Source organism: Protopterus annectens, chromosome 3.part0 (assembly GCF_019279795.1).
Source record: "Protopterus annectens isolate FY-2018-M chromosome 3.part0, PAN1.0, whole genome shotgun sequence".
NCBI classification, from domain to species: Eukaryota; Metazoa; Chordata; order Ceratodontiformes; family Protopteridae; genus Protopterus; species Protopterus annectens.
The window spans coordinates 542008010-542015026 of record NC_056731.1 but is presented as its reverse complement, the minus strand read 5'-3'; the positions used below and the strand labels follow the sequence as shown (position 1 = coordinate 542015026).

General features: G+C 39.8%; 1 protein-coding gene across 20 annotated transcripts in view; it reads right to left on the bottom strand.

Annotated features, from left to right (window-relative positions):
- CLASP2 (cytoplasmic linker associated protein 2) overlaps positions 1-7017 on the bottom strand; it is a 7203062-nt gene that overhangs the window by 730524 nt on the left and 6465521 nt on the right. The gene's annotated exons all lie outside the window — the stretch shown is intronic.

Below are 7017 nucleotides of genomic sequence, written 5' to 3'. Positions count from 1 at the left end.
CACTCCGGATGTATTATTTATGTAGTCAGCCAGCACATTTTTAGATAAGTAATGTGGGTGATGTAAGGGCAACAGCAAAAGCATAACCGTTACCGATCGTACGGAACCAGCAAGCAGATTGCATTACTTACTGTAGGGCATTCACAAAGTGCATTTTTATCACAGGCAGTAACTAGTTGTAGACATTTGTCTGGCTGACTCCATTCATTTCAGCAGTTACAGCTAACCAACTCATTCCTTTTGATCTTTCTGAATATTTGTCAGTTTCTGTTCCATTCACATGTGGTGGTTCCAGTCTTCCAACTGTCCACATTTTTAAAGAATGTCCATTTGACTGCTGTTTTTGCCCTGTTCCTCAGAAAATTAGTTTTTTCCTGGCAATTCTCCATGTATTGCAGTAACTAATTAATGGCATACAGTTGAGTTTCAGATGCATGCTAACACACAAGACCTGTTATTCAAGCAAGTTTCTTGGTTTATAAGAGCAATTATTAAAATCCATCACATACTTTTTGGATCATTGTCCAACAGCTTTGTCCAGGTTTTTTGTTCTAAGATTTCAAAGAAGTCCAGTGCTGCCATGCCATGGATTATTCTTTTATTAGTTTTACAACTCAGACAGGTGATAAACAGTACTGATGATCAACAGGATGACAACAGACAGATACATTTATCAGGGCTTTTTTTTTTTTTGGTTTATTTGCTGTTGTGTAGTACTTAATTGTGGAAGTTTTATTTATTGGCATTTGCTTAACAGGAATATCCTACTGGTTGGAACACATTTTCAGCTGAGGACCGGGGAGAAAAGTTCCACAGCATTAAACTTTTTTTATAAGCGTAATAATTCAAAATTAAATACAATTTACATAATTATACCAAATTAGAGATGATATGAAAATATTGGTTAAAAATGCAAACAAGCTTTATGACAATCATTTAATACTTTGAAAAATTTTAGCAAGTTTGCACAGAAATTCAAGGTAAGTTAGTATGATCCAAATAAGAATTGCAAAATGAAGTGACAGAAAAGCAGGCTTATGGTATATTTGGAGAGAAGGCCTGGGGAGAGAAACTGATAGACATAAGGAAGTGAGTGAATAAGAGAGAGCAAAGAGATATAAGGTATGAACTGGCATTTCTCCACATGCAAAGATACAGTTTATTCTGGTGTTGAGTTTGAACAGAGCCAGCTTTTGGCTATGTAGCCTTTCATAATGGTTTTGAAGGATGTGAGTGAGGGTATTGACCTGATGGATAGAGCTAAGGAGTTTCAGGCTTTAGTAACATGGTGTAAATACAGACAACGCCCAGCAGATTTGATAGGTTTTCGGACAGACAGTAGTTTGTGGTCATTGGTTCGTAATGACCGACTAGTAACATAGTTGTGTAAAATGTTAGTTATTGCAGAACAAGGAGATAGATTCTCGATAATTTTATAAGTGGTAAGCTGTTTACATGCTAGTTGATGAGGAAGTTCTGATCAATTTAGGCTTTTGAGTGCTATTCAGTGCTTTTTTTCTGAAAGGGTATTTGCTGCAAATGTAGCTACTATGTTATAACATTTCTCAAGTTTTGATCTTTGTGATGCCTGAAGGTTAGTAACAATGGGAGCACCATAAAGAACTTTGAGAGGAGATAAGTAGTGGCAGGTATAGCTTTATTTGTGTTGCTGAGAAAGATTTTGGCTCTATAAATCATCCCTACTTTTTGATTACTTTTTCTTATGCAACTTTGTATATGCAGGTCAAATTTATGGTCATCATCCACTATCATTCTTAATAATTTACTATGAAAAGTGATCTCAGTGGTTGTACTATCAAGAGAAGGAACTTTACAATTTGTTTTTTCATGGCAGAGGGATTTGAGTAAAAAAGTAGTTTCTCCTTTTTAGGGATGAGCATGAGTTGTGGGTTACACAGTCATGTTTCTGTTGCTGTTGCTGTTAAAGCTTCCTGAGTAATTTCTTTGAGGTGTGCCACATTGTCAGATGTCCAAATAAGTATGGTGTCATCTGTATACTGTATTAGGAATGCCTGTTGTGTGAATGTGTGGAGGGTGTTGGTGGCAATGTTAAAGAACAGGGGACCAAGGATAGAGCCTTGTGGTACACAGGTGGTGACTGTGAAGTATGAAGAGAGGGAGGAGTGCCATTTTAATGACTGATACCTATTAGACAGATAGTTTTTTTAACTGTAGAAAGGTGGGCTGACAGAGATCTAATGAGGATATTTTAAGTAGAAGTTTACTGTGGCAAACTGTGTAGAAGGCTTTAGACAAGTCTATGAATAAGGACAAGACTACTTTGCCATTATCTCTAGTTTTATTGAAAGTAAATTGTAATTCTTTTTAATGAAATAAAGTGGCTTACTATTCAACTTGACCTCATGATCTTTAACTTCGTCCTTTTTGCTCGGGTTTCCAGAAGCATTTTTGTTTTGTTCTGTTTCTGTATTGGTTAGAAGCACAGTGTTAGTGCTATGTGAAGGGCGGAAACCATCTGCAGTGATTGAGTTCTTCCTGCAGGAAATAACTGCTTATCTCTCTCTTCCCAATCCTTTCTAACCTTCTCTGATTCTTGTAGTCATCACGCAATATTTTATATGTTATATTAATTATTCCTTTTTTAATGTCAGCTTCTGTTCTAGATTCTACTAAAAACTATACCAGTGCAGGCCTTTCAGTTAGGACCCCCCTATTTCTTTCCTTTTGCCTAAACTCCAATATCAACTTGATGGAAAAGGCAATTTCTATCCTGCAGTCCAAGTAAATTCATGGCCTCTTCCCATCCAATTACCTATCCCTCTCTAGTTACTTGCTCCCAATACCTTGGTTCCTTTGCCTGTTTTCTGCAATAAATGCCACTCCCTCTTGCCTGTTATCTACATCCCATTGTTTTATAGCCTGTGGTCACTAAATCTGCCCCCGATATTGCAGGAGCTCTGTCACAAAGCCCTACATCTACAAGCTTACTGAGACTTTTGTCATTGTTTCATGAAAGCATATTTAGCATGAAAAACCTTGCTACGTATTAAATTTAATCAGTTAAATTCATGCCTGCTCTGTGATTGAAAGGCTCTGTAAAATAGCAGAACCCCTTATTAAGTTGGCCACTGTCTTCTTTAGCTTGACCAGTAGACTATATTGCATATGCCAGGTATTTAGTCTCAGGAAATGACAGAAAACCTGTTTTACTTGCATCTCTTTGTTCATTGCTTTGTTCTGGCTATAAAGTGACTTCTAAATTGACCTCAGGGTGGGAAGCTTCTCCCAAATAACCCCAACACTGATCTCTATAACAATCTTCTTCTATTCCCACCCCAAAGTCCTCAGTGCTAACCAATACAACCTAAAACTAATAGAAATACCCAAATTACTTAAAAACTCCTAAAACAGCTAGATGCTCTTTCACGGCCTTAAACTTGTGTAGCCACATTCACCCCAACCCAGGCCTCATTTCTACTACACAGACAAACAAACTAAAACTTATCACTCTTAATATCAGGAGCACGTGCAATAAAATGACACTCTTTCACGCCCGATTAATACAGTCTAACCCAGACATCCTTGCTATCACAGAGACTTGGCTAAAACTAGAAATAAGATACTGAAATGTTACAACATTATCAGAGTAGACAGAGCACATAAAGAAGGTGGCAGAATAGCCCTAATGTTCCTTAATTCATCTAAGAACATCTGCTTAGATCCCTCCTGGGCAAAACATTCCCATTCTAGAAAATATTCTAGCCTGGATAACTGAAACAATACAGAACAAAACCATTATCCTAGTGGATGTTAACATTGACTGATGGACACTAACCTCACACCACCCAACAAACAGTATAAACCTCTGTGGCATTTCTCAACTTATAAATACTCCTACCAGACATAGCAAACATAACATCCAGCACTCCACTCTGAATTGGATACTAGTCTCAAACCCTTCTAACTTCACATACTCAGGCACACTTCCCAACTCCTTAAGTGACCACCCACCAGACTATACTCATAGGACTATCACTCAATTCATAAGGATAAGTACAGCTTCTGTGTAGTTTTCTTCATTAGAAGCTGCTTGAAATATTCCTGTCATCTGCCTTTGATATCCTGTGGATTGGTGAGCAGGTTGCTGCTGGCATCCCTTATGAAGGGTGTTGGACTGTCTTCTTTATCTTTCTGTGTTTGCCTTGCAACCCGATATACTTTCTTTGTGCCATCTACTGAATCACATTCCATAAGTTGGTAGAGTGCCTCTGATGTCTTGTTCTTTGCTATTGCAACTCCTTTTCTAACCTTCTTGTTAGACAACCATTATTCCTTCCTAGTCTTCTCTGTCTTTTCTTTCTCCCATTTTTCCCTGCACTCCTTTCTTTCGATGACTTCCTGGACATCTGCATTCTTCCACCAGCTTTCCTTATGTACCTTATTTCCATGTCTCTCTCGGCTACATATATGTTCTGTGCTGTTTTGGGGGGCTTCCAGTCCTCTTCAACTCAACTTATTTCCTCTTCTTCTTGAGGTGCTAGAGCTCTAAGCAATTCCTACAACTGTTGTGCTTTCTCTCCCATCAACTTCTAGGTTTTCAGCCTGGCCTCTGTTGCCAGTGGAAGCCTTCTGTGACCACTGATTGCACCTGATTGTGGCAACGAGTGTTTTTTTTTTTTTTTACCGTGGGTTGCCTCTTTCACTGGGGATGACTTTAAAGTCACTGATTCTACCCCATTGTCCTCTTCTTACTAGGAGGAAGTCTACCAGAGTTGCATTTTAGCCACTCTTTTACGCGATCTTGTTTCATTATCTCTTTTTGAACCATGTGTTGGCTAATATTGAGCCATTTGCCAGACAGAAGTCTAGAGTGGCCTCTCCTTTATTCCTGTTGCCCCACCCATGTGGACCCAGGGAGTCCTCATATCCTGTTATTTGCATTCATGTCAGCCATTATCAACACCAGTTCCTGTTGTCCTGCTTTATATAGTAATAAATATTTCAAATTTGCCTGTATCTATTATATATGTATATATAAAAATATGTGTGTGCATGTAAGTGTATCTATATTTATCTCTCTCTCTCTCTCTCTCTCTCTATATATATATATATATATATATATATACATTCATACATACACACACGTGTGTGTGTATGTGCATGCACGCGCACACACGTGTATTATATAGAAGTTATGTTCTTACCATAACGTTCCATGTTAGTTGTCTTCTTCTCGCCTTCTTCTTGCTGGATGGGTTCGGAGCCGACCTCGGCTCCGACTCGGCCACTCTAAAAGCTCGAGAGTTGGTTCCACCGGCTCGAGGCTCCCCTTATATCCCACAATGCTAGGCGAGAGTTACCTCAGATCTCGTTTGTAAGCTAACCCCAGCTTATAACAGTAACAGTATAACTGTAAACAGAGTCCACCTCTAACAACAGGAAGAAAGAAGGGTGACCTACATCCTGAACCAAGAAATATGCATAATAGCATATGACTAAGAAAGAGGTGGTAGAAAGAGAGGTCACGATCACAACTCCTCTAGGTCTGTCCAGGCCAGGGAAGGAGGGTGGGGCAAGAAGAAGCGAGAAGAAGACAACTAACATGGAACGTTATGGTAAGAACATAACTTCTATATGTTAAGTTGTCTATCTCGCCTTCATTCTTGCTGGATGGGACCGCGTCCCTAGCACCTTGTCCCGGGTGGCCTAACGGAACAGACTCCTGAGAACAGTGGAACCAAAGTTAGCTCTATGCCTAGAAGCTAAATCCAACTTATAATGAGAAATAAAAGTGTGAGGAGTAGCCCAAGTAGCTGCTGCACAAATGGTGTCAATAGGCAGTCTGTCTTGGAAGGCTAAAGAAGTAGCCAAAGCTCTGGTGGAATGGGCTTTAGGTTTATTAGGCAATTTCTGTTGTCTAATTTCATATACCAGGGAAATCAAAGATGTTAGCCATCTGGATAATGATACCTTTGAAACTGAAAGTCCCTTTCTGCTTTCCGCATAGGAGACAAACAGCTGATCAGATTTTCTGAATTGTTTTGTTCTATCCAAGTAGTACCTTAATTGACGATGAACATCCAGGCAGTGTAACTTTTGTTCAGACCTATTGGAATACTCTGGAAAAAGACAGGAGGTCAATGCTTTGGTTTAGATTTGATGTTGGAACCCCCTTAGGCAAAAAAGGCGGGTTAGTTCGCCAGGACACTCTGTCCTTATGGAACAAAAGATAAGGAGGGCGACAACTGAGTGCTTGAAGTTCTGAAACTCTTCTGGCTGATGTAATAGCCACCAGAAAGAGAGTTTTCCATGATAATAATTTCAAGGAACATGAAGCTGCAGGTTCGAAGGGGAAAGAATCAAAGAAGCAAGAACTAAATTTAGGTCCCAAGGAGAAGGAGGATTTCTTATAGGAGGTCTGAGAAGAAAAACTCCTTTCAAAAAGGCTTTGCAAAGTTTGTGGGACATTAGGGCAGATTCAGAAATACCCACATGGAAGTTAGAAATAGCTGCCAATTGAACCTTAAGAGTAGATGGAGATGAACCTGCATGGAAGAGTTCAGCTAAAAATCAAGGACTAGTTGGATGGAAGCGGTGAAAGGATCTATGTCCTTTCCTTGTGCCCAATATGAGAAGCGTTTCCACTTACTCAAATAAATCTTTCAGGTGGAAGATTTATGGGAAGCTATCAATATATCTCTAACAGAGTGAGATAATTGAGGAAGCCTGGCTACGGTTGGAATTGGAGGAACCAAGCAGTGAGGTTCAGAGAGGGGGGGTGGCGATGAAACTGACCCGACTGGTGGATCAAAAGATCTGGAACTAGGTCCAGATTCCACGGTCGCCAAAAGAAATTGATGTAGAAAGGGGAACCACACTTGTCGAGGCCAGTAAGGAGCAATGAGGATCAATGAGGCCTTCTGAGCGATAGCTTTCTGTATTACTTGAGAGATCAGTGCCAAAGCAGGAAATGCATACAGAGGTGCCCGGGGCCAAACTTGGACTAGAGCGTCCCTGCTGGGTTGGCCTGGTAAA